The following is a 19941-nucleotide window of genomic DNA, read 5'->3' as shown; positions in this document are numbered from 1 at the left end:
TTCCTGATGTTTACCGAACTGTAAACAGAAAGTAGGGGTGGTGTATTGTACCGGTCCAGAGGCCAAGAGTGACCCATCAACAGTATGTACCTGTTCTGGTATTTCTTTGGGTATTTGTGTTATTTGTTGTTCTTTGGCCCAGGTTTCATCTAAATATAGGCCACTGGCTCCGCAATCCAATAAAGCCAAAGTTCTTGCTTCACGGCCATCAGTTAAATGGAGGGTAACTGGTAAGAGAAAAAGAGCAGTTCCTTCCTCCCTGGAAGAGCAAATAGAAGGTATATCACGATATCCCGTCCTCACCCTTCTTACTGGGGACGGGAGTTGGCGTTTCCCAAGGGCTTGGTTGGACGAATGGGGCAGGCGCGAATTAGGTGACCAGCTGCACCACAATATAGGCAAAGCCCCTTCCTTCGTCTATGTTCCCTTTCGCTGGCGGATAGAGGTCCGCGAGCTGTGTCAATCTGCATGGGCTCTTCCTCGGTATTCCCTTTGGATTCAGGGCGGGCTTCCTCGGAACGATGGGCGAAGGGACGAGATGGTACTGAGTGAAAAGGCAAACGACTCTTCTTTTTCTCCATTCGTCGTTCATTTAACCGATACTCTATAGTTAGTGCTTGGTCCATCAACCCTTTGAGGTTTTCTATCCTGGCAGAATGTACTAGTTCATCTTTGATGTCCTCTCTTAGACCTCTACGGAAGAGTGTCACCAAGGTACGTTCCACCCAGGTTGTTTCTGCAGCTAATTGTCTGAAACGGGTGATGTATTGTAATACATCCTGACTCCCTTGTTGGACTTCGCAAAGAGCCTCTTCTGCTGACGCCTCGAGTCCAGGGCGTTCAAACATCTGTTTAAAAGTAGTGATAAAGGTGGAATAATTAGATAGACAGGGATCGTTTCTGGTTATTAGAGGTGTGGCCCAGGCCAAGGCTGGTCCTGATAAGGCACTAATCAAATACCCCACCTTGGTCTTATCTTGTACAAATTGCGAGGGGCGAAAGGCAAAGTACACCGTTAAGGCATCCAGGAATTCTTTTAATGTGGTGGGATCCCCGGAAAATCGAGGTGTAGAGGCGGCTACTGCAGGGACATCTGTGGTCCTGGAGGCAAAGGCTTGTCGATAAACAGTATTCTCAGTACGTAATTGCTGGAGTTCTTGAGCCTGTTGTTGTATCGTCGCCAGTAGGTCCTGGTTAGTAGGTTCCGTGTTTACCACTGGGTTATCCATAGTTCCGGACTGCAACAGGAATTGTGGGCGTTGCAATCTGTCGCGGTTTTCAACGGTCTTACCCTCGCAGCGGAGAGGCGTAGGGGAACGGTCCTTGTTCCGACGGGTTCTGCTCTGGCCGAGGTAGGGGCGACCCCTTCCGGTAGCCACGGTGCTGTTTGGTATGAGCGAACCACTACAGTCCGTGCCCTCCAGAAGGAGTCCCAGAGGAAAAACCCCAGTAGGGTAAAAAACCTCCACAGGAACTCCCTGAAACGAAAAGGAGGACACCAGGGTATTAGGACCGCAGTTCAGGAAGGCAGGAAAACAAAGCAATCAGGAACAGACAGGATTCGCAGAAGGATATCAAATAGGAGCGTGACTATCACCAAGGAGTGTTGCAACGCAATGAACAGGCAGTTGGAATCCCCTTAAATACCCCTGGACAGGAAACAGGAAACAGGAAGTAGAACACCGCCATCTTGGATTGGGGAAAAGAAAACAGTAATGAATTAGGTATGTGTGTTAAACAATGCATGCTGGGTAGAGAGGAAGTGGTAAGCATGCTGGGAAGAGAAAAAAGGCAAGTATAAAGAACCCCCAGTGTAAGGGTTCGGTTTGTCCTAGGAACATCGGTAAGTGGTGGTGGGCAGGTGAATACATGCAAGAAAAATAAATGTTAAGCGCATAATGCGCTGTGTGTGGCCATGCCTGAAACCCCCTCGGGGTTTCAGGCTCTGCCGCGTCTGCCTTTAAGGCAGAACTTGAAAAAGGGGGAGCGGCGAGCGCCGTGACCCCCAGACCGGCTCCCTGGAGCCTTCATGGCCCTCGCCGGAGCCGCGGCGACCCCCGCGACCTGGGTGTCTGCCTCGGCGTCTACCGCGGCCCGGGCGTCGGCCGCGGCAAAATTAACGTGCCGCGCCGCGGCAACCTGAGCCCGCGGCCGCGGCGAGCGCCGCGGTGTAACAATAAGTAGTTCACACGTGTAATGGTGTCCCCGCACTCACAAAGTCCGGGAAATTTGCCCTGAATGTATCTTGGCTAGTGCCAGGGTGCCCTCACATTAAGTAACTTTGAACCGAACCTTTACTAAGTGAGGGTTAGACATATAGGTGACTTATAAGTTACTGAAGTGCAGTGTAAAATGGCTGTGAAATAACGTGGACGTTATTTCACTCAGGCTGCAATGGCAGTCCTGTGTAAGAATTGTCTGAGCTCCCTATGGGTGGCAAAAGAAATGCTGAAGCCCGTAGGGATCTCCTGGAACCCCAATACTCTGGGTACCTAGGTACCAAATACTAGGGAATAATAAGGGTGTCCCAGTGTGCCAATCAGAATTGGTAAAATTAGTCACTAGCCTGCAGTGACAATTTTAAAAGCAGAGAGAGCATAAACACTGAGGTTCTGGTTAGCAGAGCCTCAGTGATACAGTTAGTCAACACACAGGGATCACATACAGGGCACACTTTATGAGCACTGGGGTCCTGGCTAACAGGATCCCAGTGACATAGGAAAAAACAAACATACATACAAGTAAAAATTGGGGGTAACATGTCAGGCAAGATGGTACTTTCCTACTCAACCCCCCACAAACAAGGGACAATAAGGCTAACCTTGCCCAGATGAGTCTTCATTGTCTAAGTGGAAATATCTGGAGAGTCCATCTGCATTGGAGTGGGTACTCCCAGGTCTATGTTACACTATATAGTCCATTCGCTGTAGGGAGATGGACCACCTCAGCAATTTAGGGTTTTCACCTTTCATTTGTTTTAACCAAAGTAGAGGTTTGTGGTCTGTCTGAACAATAAAGTGAGTACCAAACAGGTATGGTCTCAACTTTTTCAGTGCCCAGACCACAGCAAAGGCCTCCATCTCTATGGCATACCAACACTTTTCTCTAGGGGTCAACCTCCCGCTGATAAAAGCAAGAGGTGGATCCTGGCCCTCAGTATTAAGCTGTGATAGCACTGCCCCAACCCCCAATTCAGAAGCATCAGTCTGGACTATGAACTTTTTGGAGTAGCAAGGGCTTTTTAGGACAGCTGGCTGTCCACAATACCTTTTTAGGTATCTTCTTACTAGTGAGGCCATTAAGAGGAGCTGCAATGGAGCCATCATTTTTAATAAACCTCCTATAGTACCCTGTGGGGCCTAAAAAGGCTCTCACCTGGGTTTGAGTTGTAAGGGGAGCCCATTGCATAATGGTCTGGATCTTCCCCTGCAGTGGTGCAATCTGTTCCCCACCTACCAGGTGGCCCCGATAAACCACTTTCCCCTGCCCTATCTGGCACTTTGAGGCCTTGATAGTGAGGCCTGCCTTTTGCAGGGCCTCCAAAACGTTCCACAGGTGGACCAGGTGATCATCCCAGGTGGGGCTAAAGACAGCTATATCATCCAGATATGCTGCACTAAAAGCTTCCAACCCTTGCAGGACTTTGTTCACCAACCTTTAAAAAGTGGCAGGTGGATTCTTCAGACCAGTGAATTGATAGTGCCCTCCAATGGTGGAAAATGTAGTCTTGGGTTTAGCATCTTCTGATAATTTAATCTGCAAATACCCTGCAGTTAAATCAAAAGTGCTTCGATATTTTGCAGAAGCCAGTGTATCTATCAGCTCATCTGCCCTGGGTATGGGGTGAGCATCTGTCTTGGTTACTTGGTTGAGCTCTCTATAGTCAACACAAAACCTCATCTCTCTCTTACCATCCTTACTGTGAGGTTTTGGAACAAGCACCACTAAGCTAGCCCGTGAGCTTTCTGAAAGCTCAATTACTCCTAAGTCTAACATTATCTGAAGCTCTTGTTTAATGCAGTCCCTGACATGGCCAGGCTGCCTATAAATCTTACTTGTGACAGGTAAACTGTCTCCAGTATTGATTGTATGCTCACACCAAGTAGTGGTACCTGGTATCAGTGAGAAGAGTTCAGAAAACTGACTTAAGAGATTTACACAGATATCTTTCTCCTCAGCAGTAAGACAATCTGCCAGTACTACTCCCTCCACTAAGCCATCAGCTTCAGTGGTGCAGAAGAGATCAGGGAGAGGGTCACTCTCTTGTTCCTGTCCCTCATCAGTTGCCATGAGCAGGGTGATATTCAGCCCTGTCATAGTAGGGTTTTAGGCGGTTGACATTAAGCACCCTAAGGGGACTCCTGGCAGTGCCCAGGTCTACCAAGTAGGTAACCTCACCATTTTTCTCAAAAATTAGATCTGGTCCACTCCATTTGTCCTGGAGTGATCTTGGGGCCACATGCTCCAATACCCACAACTTCTGTCCTGGGTGGTTCTGGGTCAGGACAGCCTTCTGGTCATGCAATTGCTTTTGCAGCTCCTGGCTGGCCTGATGGTTTTTACTGGCCTTTTTCATGTACTCAGCCATTCTTGATCTTAGGCCAAGTACATAATCCACAATGTCCTGTTTAGGAGGTTTTAAAGGTTGTTCCCAACCCTCCTTAACAAGTGCAAGGGGACCTCTCACAGGGTGCCCAAAGAGGAGTTCAAAGGGGCTAAAGCCTACTCCTTTTTGGGGTACCTCCCTGTAAGCAAACAGGAGGCAAGGTAACAGGGCATCACATCTCCTTCTGAGTTTTTCAGGGAGTCCCATTATCATAACTTTGAGAGTTTTATTAAACCTCTCAACCAGACCATTTGTTTGTGGATGATAAGGAGTAGTGAACTTGAACTTCCCATGCCACTGGATTCAAGCTAGCCTGGCTGATGAGGGGTGAAACCCCGAAACCGGTCCCAGGATGCTTGTTTCCGGTCCAGTGAGGACCCGGCTTGGCAGTTCGGTCTGGACTGTTCCCATGAGGAACAGGGTCAAGACTGATTTGCATATGGCTGGGTCCAAACTGGGGTGGCATGGTGAGCAAAAGAACGATGGATTAAACCCAGATCTATGACTGGGGGTGAGTGTTTGACAATGTTCAGCATTCCGTCCATCACTTGTTGTTTTTGCTTTGTCGCCCTAAGTGGGAAGGGTATGCCCAGACGTGGGTCCCGTGCTTCCCATGCCACTGGATTCAAGCTAGCCTGGCTGATGAGGGGTGATACCCCGAAACCGGTCCCAGGATGCTTGTTTCCGGTCCAGTGAGGACCCGGCTTGGCAGTTCGGTCTGGACTGTTCCCATGAGGAACAGGGTCAAGACTGATTTGCATATGGCTGGGTCCAAACTGGGGTGGCATGGTGAGCAAAAGAACGATGGATTAAACCCAGATCTATGACTGGGGGTGAGTGTTTGACAATGTTCAGCATTCCGTCCATCACTTGTTGTTTTTGCTATGTCGCCCTAAGTGGGAAGGGTATGCCCAGACGTGGGTCCCGTGCTTCCCATGCCACTGGATTCAAGCTAGCCTGGCTGATGAGGGGTGATACCCCGAAACCGGTCCCAGGATGCTTGTTTCCGGTCCAGTGAGGACCCGGCTTGGCAGTTCGGTCTGGACTGTTCCCATGAGGAACAGGGTCAAGACTGATTTGCATATGGCTGGGTCCAAACTGGGGTGGCATGGTGAGCAAAAGAACGATGGATTAAACCCAGATCTATGACTGGGGGTGAGTGTTTGACAATGTTCAGCATTCCGTCCATCACTTGTTGTTTTTGCTTTGTCGCCCTAAGTGGGAAGGGTATGCCCAGACGTGGGTCCCGTGCTTCCCATGCCACTGGATTCAAGCTAGCCTGGCTGATGAGGGGTGAAACCCCGAAACCGGTCCCAGGATGCTTGTTTCCGGTCCAGTGAGGACCCGGCTTGGCAGTTCGGTCTGGACTGTTCCCATGAGGGACAGGGTCAAGACTGATTTGCATATGGCTGGGTCCAAACTGGGGTGGCATGGTGAGCAAAAGAACGATGGATTAAACCCAGATCTATGACTGGGGGTGAGTGTTTGACAATGTTCAGCATTCCGTCCATCACTTGTTGTTTTAGCTTGTATGTCACACCACACTCCTTCCACATTGCTTTGAGAAATGCAGACATGAAGTTACTACCTCTGTCTGACACCACTTCCTTAGGGAAGCCCACCCTGGAAAAGATTCCCAGGAGGGCCTTTGCCACTGCAGGAGCTGTAGTGGTCCTTAAGGGGATAGCTTCAGGATACCTAGTGGCATGGACCAGTAACACAAGGATAAACCTATTGCCTGAAGCTTTTGGAGGGTCAAGGGGGGCAACTATGTCAACCCCTACCCTTTCAAGGGGCACCCCAACCACAGGAAGTGGAATTAAGGAGGCCTTTGGAGTGCCACCAGTCTTGCCACTGGCTTGGCAGGTCACACAAGAGCGACAAAACTCTTTGGTGTCCTCTGACATATGAGGCCAGAGAAACAGGGGAACAACTCTGTCCCAAGTTTTACTTTGGCCCAAATGCCCAGCCAAAGGAATGTCATGTGCCAAGGTAAGAAGAAACTCTATGTATTGCAAACGAACGACTAATCTCCTGGCAGCTCCAGGTTTAGGGTCCCTTGTCTCAGTGTACAGGAGGTTGGCTTACAGCTATCACTGACATCCCCATTCTGCTGTTTGACAGCTTGCTGTCTCAAACCCTCTAGAGTGGGACATGTCTGCTGTGCCACACGCAGCTCTTCCCTAGCAGGCCCCCTTCGACCCAAAAGCTCAGCGGTGTCTGCTGCCAGCTCATCTGGTGTAGGTTCTGCACAGAGATAGGATTCCTCTTCCTCAAAAGGGGAATCTTCTGGTGAGGGAGGGATAGTGGGCAAGGATTTACCCTTCCCACCCCTAGCTTTTGGGAGCACTTGTTCCATTGTTCCAGGATCCAAGTTTCCCTGCCCTTTTTGCTTTTTGGCCTGAGCCCTTGTTAAAGCAAAAATATGCCCAGGAATGCCCAGCATTGCTGCATGAGCCTCCAACTCCTCTTCAGCCCGAGCGGTTGTCTCCAAACCATTGCCTAGTAAGAAATCTACAGGTAATACAGTGGCTACCACAACTTTGTATGGACCAGTAACCCCCCAGTTGAGATTCACAACAGCCATGGGGTGGCTAATTGTGTTATTGTGAGCATCAGTCACTTGGTACTGCTGACCAAGTAGTTGTTGATCAGGGTGAACCAGTTTCTCTATAACCATAGTTACACTGGCTCCTGTGTCCCTGTAGGCCTCAACTTCAACACCATTAATTAGGGGTAGTTGTTTGTACTTACCCATATTAAGGGGACAAGCCACCACTGTGGCAAAGTCAATACCACTATCAGAGACTAAAACTGCCTCTGTGGTCTCCCTAACAAGACCAACCCCAACTACACTGCCAATAGTGAGCCCAGCTACACCCTTGGATTGGCTATTAGTAGAAGACATCCCACCACCACTGCTATTATTAGGGGCATTAGAGGTTGCAATTGGGGTTGTGGTAGTGGGAGCCTTGGTGTTTTTCTTTGGACAAGTGGCATCACTTGCCCAATGGCCTTTTACTTAAATAACACCATGGCTTTTTCTGATTATGAGAAGAGGATTTGGAGCCACCACCTCCAGAGGATTTTTGTGGGCCTGATGAAGACTCAGAATGTTTTTTATCTTTGTTCCCACCCTTGTCAGAAGACTTACCATCCTTCTTCTTGCCATCCTTGTCGCCCACTGTATGAACTTTTCTGTTCACTCTTGTCCTGACCCATTTGTCTGCCTTCTTTCCCAATTCTTGGGAAGAGGTCAGATCTGAGTCTACCAAGAACTAGTGTAACAAATCAGACACACAATTATTCAAAAAACGCTTTCTCAGGACTCGATTATACAGGCTTTCATAGTCAGTGACCTTACTGCCATGTAACCAAGTCTCCAAGGACTTCACTGAACAGTCTACAAAGTCTGTCCAGTCTTGAGAGGACTCTTTTCTGGTGTCTCTGAACTTAATCCTGTATTGTTCAGTGGTTAAGCCAAATCCATCCAAGAGTGCATCCTTCAAGACTTTGTAGTTATTAGCATCACTTTCTCTGACAGTAAGGAGCCTATCCCTACTCTTACCAGTGAAAGGTAGCCACACGATTGCAGCCCACTGCCTTTGAGGGACCAACTGTACCATACAGGCCCTCTCAAGTGCAGCAAACCACTCGTTAATGTCATCCCCTCCTTGTAAGGGGGGACTATCTTATGCAGGTTTCTGGAATCTTGCTCTCTAACAGGATTGCTTACAAAAACACTGCTGCTGCCACCATGGGGAACTAACCCCAACCTCTGCCTCCCTTTCCACATCCAGAGATTCCCTGTCTAAGGCCAGCTGCTGCTGTTTAAGCTTCAGCCTGGCCTCTTCCAACCTCAGCTTTCTGAGTTCCCTTTCCATTAAATTATCCTCAGGGTGGGAGGCGTGGGAATTGTGAGACACAGAAGAAATGTGGGAATTTGCAGAGCTGGACCTGTCCCTAACTGGCTGGACTTGGCCTTTAGGAGTGAAAGATGCCCTACTAATGTGTGACCTCCTCCCACTACTAGTGTCACTAGGTGGCCTGTTAGCTGGCAGGTCATTGGAAGAACCCTCCCCTGCATCCTCAGGGGACTCCTCTGAGTCTGACTGGGTACCCCCCTCCTCTACCTCCTGATCCTGGGATGGGCCAGACTGGTTCTGGTCACTTTCTAGGAGTAGGCTAAGGAGAAGATCTTTTATAGGATTCTTGCCAATTGCTAAACCTCTTTCAATGAAGAGATCCCTCAAACTTTTAAAGTTTAGATTCCCATATGTTGCCTAGACAACTGTGGGAGTAAGCTCTACTGCAGGCATGACAGAAAGGGTTTAGGACAGAGAGAGAACAACGTTTTTAGAACTTTTAATAGAACAAAGAAAAAAGTTTTGAAAACTTCTGAAAACTTTTTAAACTTTTCAGAAACTTTTCAGAAAGTTTTAGAGATGGAAAGTTAAACTGTTTAGATTACTGTGTTTATTCTGAAGTATTTGGTATGTGTTTTTCTTATGAAAAGCACCAATGACAAAGTGGTAAAGCAGTTACAAGTACTTATCCCACTGCTGCCACCAATGTAGGAGGCTGGCCTGGCTTATAGTGGGTACCTTGTGGTACTTACACCTTGTGACAGGTCCAGTTATCCCTTATTATTAGAATAGTAGTGTTCTAGCAGTTTAGGCTGATAGCGGTAGCTATAGCAGAGCAGCTTAGGCTGAACTAGGAGACATGTGAAGCTCCTACTATACCACTTATATCATATAGCACTATATCACAAGAAAACACAATACTCAGAGTTACTAAAAATAAAGGTACTTTATTTTAGTGACAATATGCCAAACGTATCTGAAAGGATATACACCCTTAGGAGGTAAGAAATATACACAAAATATACACACAAACCAAAATCAGGTAAGTAAACAGTTAGAAAAGTAGTGCAGACACTGTAGAACACAATAGAATGCATCATTCCGACCCTGGCGGGCGGCGGGCGGCGCCCGCCGGGCGGAAACCGCCCAAACACCGCCCCGCGGTGAAATGACCGCGGGGAGCATTCTAACTTTACCGCTGGCCCGGCGGGCGATCTTCAAAAGATCGCCCGCCGGCCCAGCGGGAAAGCCCCAGCAAAGATGAAGCCGGCTCCGAATGGAGCCGGAGGATTTGCTGGGGTGCGACGGGTGCAGTTGCACCCGTCACGATTTTCAGTGTCTGCCAAGCAGACACTGAAAATCTTGCTGGGGCCCTGTTAGGGGGCCCCTGCACTGCCCATGCCAGTGGCATGGGCAGTGCAGGGGCCCCCAGGGGCCCCACGACACCCGTTCCCGCCAGCCTCTTCCTGGCGGTGTAAACCACCAGGAACATGCTGGCGGGAAGGGGGTCGGAATCCCCATGGCGGCGCTGCATGCAGCGCAGCCATGGAGGATTCCCCCAGCCGGGGGAAATCCGGCGGGAAACCGCCGGACCCGGCTGGGCGACCGCGGCTTCACAGCCGTGGTCGGAATACCTGATGTAGCACCGCCAGCCTGTTGGCGGTGCTACCTCCGGCCTCCACCCTGGCCGTAATGAGGCCCAATAGGCCTAGGGGCAACACAAACCATATACTCCAAAAGTGGAATGCAAACAACAAATGGATCCCAGGCATAGTGTAGTGTGTAGAGGGTCGCTGGGAGTGTAAGAAAACACTAAGGGTGTCCAAGATACCCCACCCCAAGACCCTGAAAAGTAGGAGTAAAGTTACCCTACTACCCCAGAAAGAGAGTAAAGTCGAGATAGGGATTTCTGCAAAGACAACAACTGACTGCAAAGCACTGAAGATGGATTCCTGGACCTGAGGATCTACAAAGGAAGGATTCCAAGTCCAAGAGTCACACAAGTGTCCGGGGGGTCAGGAGCCCACTAAACCCCGGATGAAGGTGCAAAAAGGGCTGCCGTTGGGTGGGAGAAGCCGAAGATTCTGCAACAACAGAAGGTGCCAGGAACTTCTCCTTTGGTCAGAAAATGTCCCACGGTATGCTGGAGGATGCAGAGTTGTTTCCATGCAGAAAGACAACAAACAAGCCTTGCTAGCTGCAAGAGTCTCACTTGTGTATTTTGGGTGCTGCCAGGGCCCAGGAAGGACCAGGAGGTCACCCCTTGGAGGAGGAGACAGAGGGGATGCTCAGTAACAGTGAGAGCCCATGCAGAAGCAACCAGTACCCACAGAAGCACCTGAACAGGCATTCAGAATATCTGAGTACGACGGTCATCTCAGCACAACAAAAGAGGATCCCAGGAAGTCGGAGGTCAACTCAGCGAGTTGGGCAATGCAGGACGGGGTGCTGATGGACCTGGGCTGTGCTGTGCACGAAGGAAGTCCTGCAAAAGTACAAAGAAGCCCTAGCAGCTGCAGATCACGCAGTACACAGGATTACTGTCTGACTGTCTGGCATGGGGAGGCAAGAACGTACCTCCACCAAATATGGACAGAGGAACCACTGGACTGTCAGGGTCACTTGGATCCAGCTCCTGTGTTCCAGGGACCATGCTCATCAAGATGAGAGGGGACCCAGAGGACCGGTGATGCAGAAGTTTGGTGCCTGCATTGGCAGGGGGAAGATTCCATCGACCCATGGGAGATTTCTTCTTGGCTTCCAGCGCAGGGTGAAGGCAGACAACCCTCAGAGTATGCACCACCAGGAAACAGTGGAGAAAGCCATAAGGATGAGGTGCTACAATGTTGCTGGTAGTCTTCTTGCTACTTTGTTGTGGTTTTGTAGGCGTCCTGGATCAGTCAGCGGTCATCCTTGGCAGAAGTCGAAGAGAGAAGTACAGAGGAACTCTGGTGAGCTCTTGCATTCGTTATCTGATGAGAAACCCACAGGAGAGACCCTAAATAGCCTTCAGAGGAGGATTGGCTACCTAACCAGGTAAGAGCCTATCAGGAGGGGTCTCTGACGTCACCTGCTGGCACTGGCCACTCAGAGGTCTCCAATGTGCCCTCACACCTCTGCATTCAAGATGGCAGAGGTGGCATTCAAGATGGCAGAGCGTGGCATTCAAGATGACACGCTGGAGGAGCTCTGGGCACCACTCCCCTTTCCATTGTCCAGTTTTGCGCCAGAGCAGGGGCTGAGGGCTCCCTGAACAGGTGTAGACTAGCTTATGCAAGGAAGGCACCATCTGTGCCCTTCAAAGCATTTCAAGAGGCTGGGGGAGGCTACTCCTCCCCAGCCCTTAACACCTACTTCCAAAGGAAGAGGGTGTAACACCCTCTTTCAGAGGAAATCCTTTGTTCTGCCTTCCTGGGACTGGGCTGCCCAGACACCAGGAGGGCTGAAACATGTCTGAGGGTTGGCAGCAGCGGTAGCTGCAGAGAAATCCCCAGAGAGCTAGTTTGACAGTACCCGGGGTCCATGCTGGAGCCCCGGGGATGCATGGAAGTGTCCCCCCAATATCAGAATGGTATTGGGATGACACTTCCATGATCTTAGACATGTTACATGGCCATGTTCGGAGTTACCATTGTGAAGCTACACATAGGTATTGACCTATATGTAGTTCACGCGTGTAATGGTGTCCCCGCACTCACAGAGTCTGGGGAATTTGCCCTGAACAATGTGGGGGTACCTTGGCTAGTGCCACGGTGCCCTCATACTAAGTAACTTTGCACCTCATCTTCACTAAGTGAGGGTGAGACATATAGGTGACTTATATGTTACTTGAGTGCAGTGTAAAATGGCTATGAAATAACGTGGACGTTATTTCACACAGGCTGCAGTGGCAGTCCTGTGTAAGAATTGTCTGAGCTCCCTATTTGTGGCAAAAGAAATGCTGCAGCCCATAGAGATCTCCTGGAACCCCAATACTCTGGGTACCTAGGTACCATCTACTAGGGAATTATAAGGGTGTCCCAGTGTGCCAATCAGAATTGGTAAAATTAGTCACTAGCCTGCAGTGACAATTTTAAAAGCAGAGGAAGCATAAACACTGAGGTTCTGGTTAGCAGAGCCTCAGTGATACAGTTAGGCACCACATAGGGAACACATACAGGGCACACTTTATGAGCACTGGGGTCCTGGCTAGCAGGATCCCAGTGACATAGGCAAAAACAAACATACACACAAGTAAAAATAGGGGTAACATGACAGGCAAGATGGTACTTTCCTACAGTCACTAAAAGAAAGTACGTTTATTTTTAGTAACTCTGAGTATTATATTTGTTATGATATAGTGCTATATGATATAAGTGGTATAGTAAGAGCTTTGCATGTCTCCTAGTTCAGCCTAAGCTGCTCTGCTATAGCTACGTCTATCAGTCTAAGCTGCTAGAACACTACTAATCTACTAATAAGGGATAACTGGACCTGTCACAAGGTGTAAGTACCATCAGGTACCCACTATAAGCCAGGCCAGTGTCCTACAGTTTCCCCCTGTCGCTTTGCCATCAGACTTCCTATTTTTTCTGACTTCATTTTTGCCGGCCTTGGGACTCTGAGCACTTTACCATTGCTAACCAGTGCTAAAGTGAGTGTGCTCTCTGCTCAAAACATGGTAACATTGTTCTATACCCAATTTACATATTTAATTTACATACAAGTCCCTAGTAAAGTGCACTACATGTGCCCAGAGACTATTAATTTAATATTACTGGTGGACCTGCAGCACTGATTGTGCCACCCACTTAAGTAGCCCCTTAAGCATATCTCAGCCCTTTCATTGCAGAGCCTGTGTGCAGTTTAAACTTCTATTTTAACCCAGCAAAAAACCCTTTTGCCAGGCACAAATTTTCCTTTTTGATACATATGTCATCCTAAGCTAGGCCCTGGACAGTCCAAAGATCATGGGGCAAAGTATTTACAAGGTTGGATGTAAACCTTTAGGTTTAGTGAAGAACTCTAAATTGTTTTTCACTACTGCAATGCCTATTTCTCCCAATGGATACCTCCATGATTGCCTTATCATATTTTATAAGTGTAATTCCCAAATGGGAAGGGGTAACTGATTCATGTTTGTTGTCTCTGGTATCCTGGTTTAAAATCTTAACTTATGTTGAAACCAGATTTAAATTGCAATTCTGAAAATGCTACTTTTAGAAAGTTGGCATTTTCTTGCCTTAGCCATTTGGCCCTGCAGGATGTCTCTGGCCACATGTCTGGATGATGTCGGCAGTTGGGCTTTGTGTACTCCTCATGGACAGCCACACACAATGTGATCTTACTTGTCACTGACGGGATGGAAGAAAGTAGCTGGGCCTAGTCTCACTTAAATTGAATGGGGTGTGTCCTATCTCCACACAAAGTAGTGCATACCCCCTGTTGTTAGTCTGTAGCCAGGGCAGGGAAGGCAGAACATCTGTGCACTTCAATGGCATACCTCTAGAAGCTTCTCCCCACTTTGAATGTATAACTGTGTATAAAGAAGGACCCCAGAATCCACCACTTCAGTGCCCTTTTGAATACATGGATACTCTGTCAGGAAGAAGGACTGTTGTGCTGCTGGACACCTGCTTTGCTGTGCAGACCTGCTGCCCTCCTCCCTGGGTGAAAAGGACTAGACCTACATTACTTGAATCCAGAACCCATAGTTCTCCTGATCTGAAGTCTCAAGGACATAACAGGCTTCCAACAGCCATTCATATGCACCTGGTCTCTGCCATCTGTCAGTCTTCCCTAACATGTGGAGTCATCCCAGTCCTGGAACTTTTGGAAGTGGGCCTAAATCATTCTGCCAGCCTCTGTGGATCCAGCAGAAATGCTGCATCTCCTCTGCTACATGGCAGAAATCTGAGATGAACTGACACATTGCCACACTGCATTGATTGGAACTACCACAGAAGACCTGCAGTGCAGCTTAAATATTTATCCCTGGTGCAGGCCCTCACATCGCTTCTCAATGGCAGCCTCAATGACAACAATGGACTCCACTTCAGAAGCCTCATTAACGGGATCCTTGATAACAACACAACAGGACCTCACACCGCAGCCTTGCAGCATCTCAAAACTGATGCATCGCCTTGGCTGCTTGACTCATCTGCGATGTGTATCCCTGAAATGCTCCTCAAACCAGCATTTAAGGCACTCTGTTCAGTGAACTTAACAGGGTCCCTGTAGCCAGCCTGCACTTCATTGTGGGTAGCCTTAACTTGTGATTTTGTCCCGGTCTGGCACGACCAGATAGTCAAAGTTCTGGCTTTACACCTATTGGTTCTAATAAGCTCAATAACTCTTGTTCTACTAATTAGATTTTTGTTTTTTTGGTCATGTTTTATTAATTAAATTTAGCTATATTCTTCTAACCTGCTGGGAACTTTTTGTGTGCCGTTCTCACTGCAGTACTATTTGAAGTGCTACACAAAATTTCACACATTACGTCTAAGTTAAGCCTGATGACTGTGTGCCAAGCTACTAGAGGTTTGAGCCCAGGTTAATTTAGGGTTTGCTTGTGCCTTAGCCTGAGTAGGATTGTGGCTGCTGCTTAACCATGGTTCACACTCCAGTCAACCAGTACCGCAAATTCTAACAGCTTTGAACAGCCCAGTGGGCTGGGTGAAGTGTATTTAAAAAGTACATATATTTTTAAAGTTTACATGTCCTCTTAAATTTGCTTTTCACTGTTGGGTTGGGTTTTGTGTTATGTACCTGGACCACAGAACATACTTTTGGACATAATTGTCCATCCTACAGAGATGACATCCAACAAACAAAGGCATGCATTGTCCAGTTTCTGCTATGTGACCAAGCTACTGAGTCACATATCATGGCTTCCCAGGTATTACCAAACTGTCTGCACTGTGGGAATGTCATTTATGCAATACGCCTGCACAGCACAAATATGACCTGTGTGAAAAAGACAACAGGGCTGTGGCAGTAAGGGACCTGCCATGAGTCAAAGACACACATTGACAATAATGCTAAGTACACATGTGGACTAGATCAGTAACTTACTTCTGGACCCATTCACCATCCAATCGAAGGAATGAGGCATTCTCGTTCCTTTGAGACCCTATGGGTGAGCAGTGCACTCTAAAATACATGATTGATTGACTGATTGGGCAGGATATTACACCAGAGCCGCATATTGCCCACATGACAGGATCTGCTGGGGAACATGGAGTGGCCACAGTGCCACAGTTGTATAGCCACAGTGACTCCACTCCATCCTAGACTAGAAGCCACACTGGGAGATACATGTGACAGGCCCTGATCTCTGCAGGTTGAGTAGACAGAACCCACATGACACTGCACTCCCATCACCTCCATGCATGACAGTTCACCACGTAGCCAACAGCAAATTGGCATGCTTTGTTTGTGCCAACCTGAAGAGCAGAAAGATTCATGATACGCCATCAAAGCAACAGTCTAGCAAGGGCAGATGTGTGAAGAAATGTATTTGGCACCATTGCTCAAAATACTCTCAACTGACTGACACAATATGTATATACTGCTCATGTTGTCATGCACTTACATGTTGTCATGAATCATGAGGAAGGAGATGTAAGTGGATGGCAGTAACATCTCCTCACCTAGTTTTGTACCCCCAACACAGGATGGATCTAGGAACCCAAAAAACCCACACCCCACAATGTCAATAAACTCAACAAATGGCATTGGCCACCATTTCCAGCACATTGACCCTCCCATTGATGCCACACTGACTGCACCTACAGGCACATGGGTAGTCAAACTGGCGCACATGGCCACAATCTAGCCTGTGAGGAGGGAAAGGATGGTGAAGTACAGAGAAAACTGTGCATATGAGGTACTTATCTGTTTCTCTGGGGGTACCATACAGCTGACGATACAGGGGTAGGATCTCGTCCACTAGCCTCTCCAGCTCCTCTGGAAGTAGCATGATTGCCCCCAGAGATGAGACACAGCAGCTCAATAGGGCTTGCTGGTAGCAATATCAACATCTCGTGAATAATTCTGCAGAACATGGTGGTCACATCGGGTACCGATGGTCATCACTGCCGGCGGACACAGCCATTGGCTTGTGACCACCACTGACAAAAATGTTAGCCCATGGCTGTGTAAGCGGCAGTTAAAACCGCCTACGTCCATGATGACTTCTGCGGGGAGTCGTGGTGGTTACTAATGTCCAGTGGAGCATCAGCCATTTTAGAGGCCTAAAATGTGGTATTTAACTTCACTAACTGTGTCACACATCTGAATATCAATATGTTGTTTGCAGTGCACAGGCATGCTGATCCTGTCTTGTCATGTAGGACCCACTACTCAAACATTATTGTTATATGTTGCAGGGCACAGATGGCATTTTACAGTGGGGCACAGTCCACACCCATCAAAGTTTGTTTCTGTGGTCAGGATATCCAGTCACATTTTGAAGGGCACTTCTGATGCACATAATTGAGTTGGGTTCAGATACACATTGTGGACACAGGTGTGGTAAACCATGGGGGTCACACGTGACCATTGTGTTATTAGCAGCAGTGATGTGTACTTGTTGCCATGTCTATCCCTTCTAAATGGACTTGTCACATGTTATCAATGACATGCATCATGTATTTAGCTGGGGACACAATGACTAATGTTAGAACTTATTTTTTGTCATATATAGGTATCCAGGGAAAGGGAGGATGCATCAACCACCTGTTCATAGTCCACTGCCGACCTTCAGACTATGGAAGAATGTCAGGTCATACTGCTCTACGGTATGAATCGATAAACAATAGGGAACTTCTGTTGTCAGTTGAAACCAGATCTGATGCCAGCTATGTGTCATCCACCCAGCATACCACTCATTGTACAAGTCATATCAGTATTGCACTTCCTAGCCACAGGTTCCTTCCAACATACAGTAGCCCTGTCAGCTGACATGTCCCAACCTATGTTTAGTTTCGTTTTGAAGCATGTCCTTTCAGCAATGTTGAAACACCTGAGCAGCTACGTCCAGTTTACCGAACATGAGGATTTAGCCCATGTGATGGCTGACTTTTATGGTTTTCTACACATCCCACAAGTGGTGGGGGCTATTGATGGCATACATGTTGGCTTGATCCCACCGCATGCCAATGACCGAGTATACAACAATGAAAAGAACTTCCATTCAGGCAATGTTCAAGTTGTATGTTTGGGGTATCTGAACATTTCACAGGTCTGCGCTCATTATCCGGGTTCAGACCGTGATTCCTTCATTATGAGAACAGCACTACTTCACAGCTGATGTCACAACTGTACCTGGAGAGGGCCTGGCTGGTTGGTAAGTCACATCTGTCCACACTGCAGTGGTGGGTGTTTTGTCATTCACACCTCCTGGAGTGTTTGCTGGACGTCCCCGTTTGCGGGGGGGGTCTGGGGGTCTGCTGCTATTGAAGCAGGTGTTTCTTGGACAGGTTCTTCCCCTGACCGGACCTCCCTTCCAGTGGCTGCAACCGATGAAGGGCCTGGTGTTGCTGCACAAGAGGAAAGGATAGATTTTTGTTGACAATCCCTGATAAGGGTACTGTTAAGGTCCCTCAACACACCTGTGATGTGGGCCATGTTGGTATTGTGGAAATCCCACTGTTTACACATATTCCTATGGACGTCCCTCTGCACCTACTTGATCATTCAGAGTTCTATAAGTACCAGGCCAATCACACCTAGGGACTCCTGATAGACCCCCAAGACGTGGCTGATAGGGTCCTGGTCAGAAGCATGCCCAGTCACATCACCCCTCTGGTCAACAGTATCCCTCGCACGTACCCTACCCCAATGGGGCTGTGCCCCTGTCCAGTGGTTCCAGGTCCATCATTGTCCAAGGTGTGGTGCAGCAACTCAGGACAAGATTGTAGACACTGTGCTAGGGACACAGATTGAGGGTTGAATGGCTGTTTGTGATGTCAAGGCAACCAGGCTGGGAGGTGGTGATGTTTCCACAGTGAGACACACTATAGGGGTATGACCAGGTAGTCCAGATGGGCCTGAACCATCCTCCACGTAATGACATCCAGTAGTGTCTTCTTCACTGAGGACTTTATCCATGGGGGTAGTGTTAGTCTCTTCAGCGACCTCTGTGTGCTAAGCTCGATTGAGTGATGTAAAACATACCACGTTACTGGTTGTATTGTGTGATCTACCTCCCAAAGATTACAATAACATTTGCAAAGCCCTTGTACATAGGTGATTTGCAAGTTATAATGTTGTGACAGGTAACCATGCTATTAGTTGTATTGCCATGAGATTTGTGAAGCTTGCCAATTCCATTTAAGTCAGGCAGCTGCTGAATTGTGCAGGTCATTAGCACTTAGGAGGATGGGCTAAGAATGACATCTTGCCACCAGCGCAGGCAGAACAGTGACTGGGCAGGATATGGCATTGACCATTCTGGGGCTGTTAGAAATTAGGTCTCTAGTTGACGATCAGTTTGCACTCTGTCCAACTTCACTCTAGTCAGGGCAAGAGAGATACTCAATTAAGATAATCTCTGCTCACCCCTTGGTAGCTTTTCACAAGCAGTCAGGTTTATCTCAAAGGCAATGTGTAAAGTATTTGTACCAACTGTAGGAAAGTACCATCTTCCTTGGCATGTTATCCCCATTTTTACCTGTATGTCAGTATGTTTTTGCCTGTCTCACTGGGATCCTGCTGGTCAGGACCCCAGTGCTCATAGTTTATGGCCTAATGTGTGTGTCTGTGTAGTGCTTGACTGTGTCAGTGGGGCTCTGCTAATCAGAACCTCAGTGTTTATGCTCTCTCTACTTCTAACTTTCTCACTGTAGGCTAGTGACTTCATTTACCAATCTCCCAGTCATAAGTCCCTAGTATATGGTACCTAGGTACCCAGGGCATTGGGGTTCCAGGAGACCCTTATGGGCTGCAGCATTTCTTTTGCCTCCCATAAAGAGCTCAGACAAACCCTTCCACAGGCCTGCCATTGCAGACTACTTAAAATAGTGCACACGCTATTTCACAGCCATGTTCACTGCACTTAAGTAATTTATAAGTCACCTACATGTCTAACCTTCACTTGCTGAAAGTTAGGTGCGAAGTTAGTAAGTGTGAGGGCACCCTTGCACTAGCAAAGGTACCCCCACATAATTCAGGGCCATTTCTCGGGACTTTGGGAGTGTGGGGACGCCATTACACGCATACACTACATATAGGTCAATACCTATATGTAGCTTCACAATGGTAACTCTGAATATGGCCATGTAACATGTCTAAGATCATGGAATGTTCCCCCCATTCCAAATATGGTATTGGGGAGCCAATTCCATGCATCCTGGGCGCTCCACTATGGACGCCAAGTACTGCCAAAACAGCCCTCTGAGGCTTGCACTGCAGCTACAGCTGCTGCGACCTCACAGACAGGGTTCCGCCCTCCTGGGGTCTGAGCAGCTCACTCCCAGGATGGCAGAA

The sequence above is a fragment of the Pleurodeles waltl genome, chromosome 1_2, assembly GCF_031143425.1.
Source record: "Pleurodeles waltl isolate 20211129_DDA chromosome 1_2, aPleWal1.hap1.20221129, whole genome shotgun sequence".
Taxonomy (NCBI): domain Eukaryota; kingdom Metazoa; phylum Chordata; class Amphibia; order Caudata; family Salamandridae; genus Pleurodeles; species Pleurodeles waltl.
Note: the sequence above shows the minus strand (reverse complement) of the source record.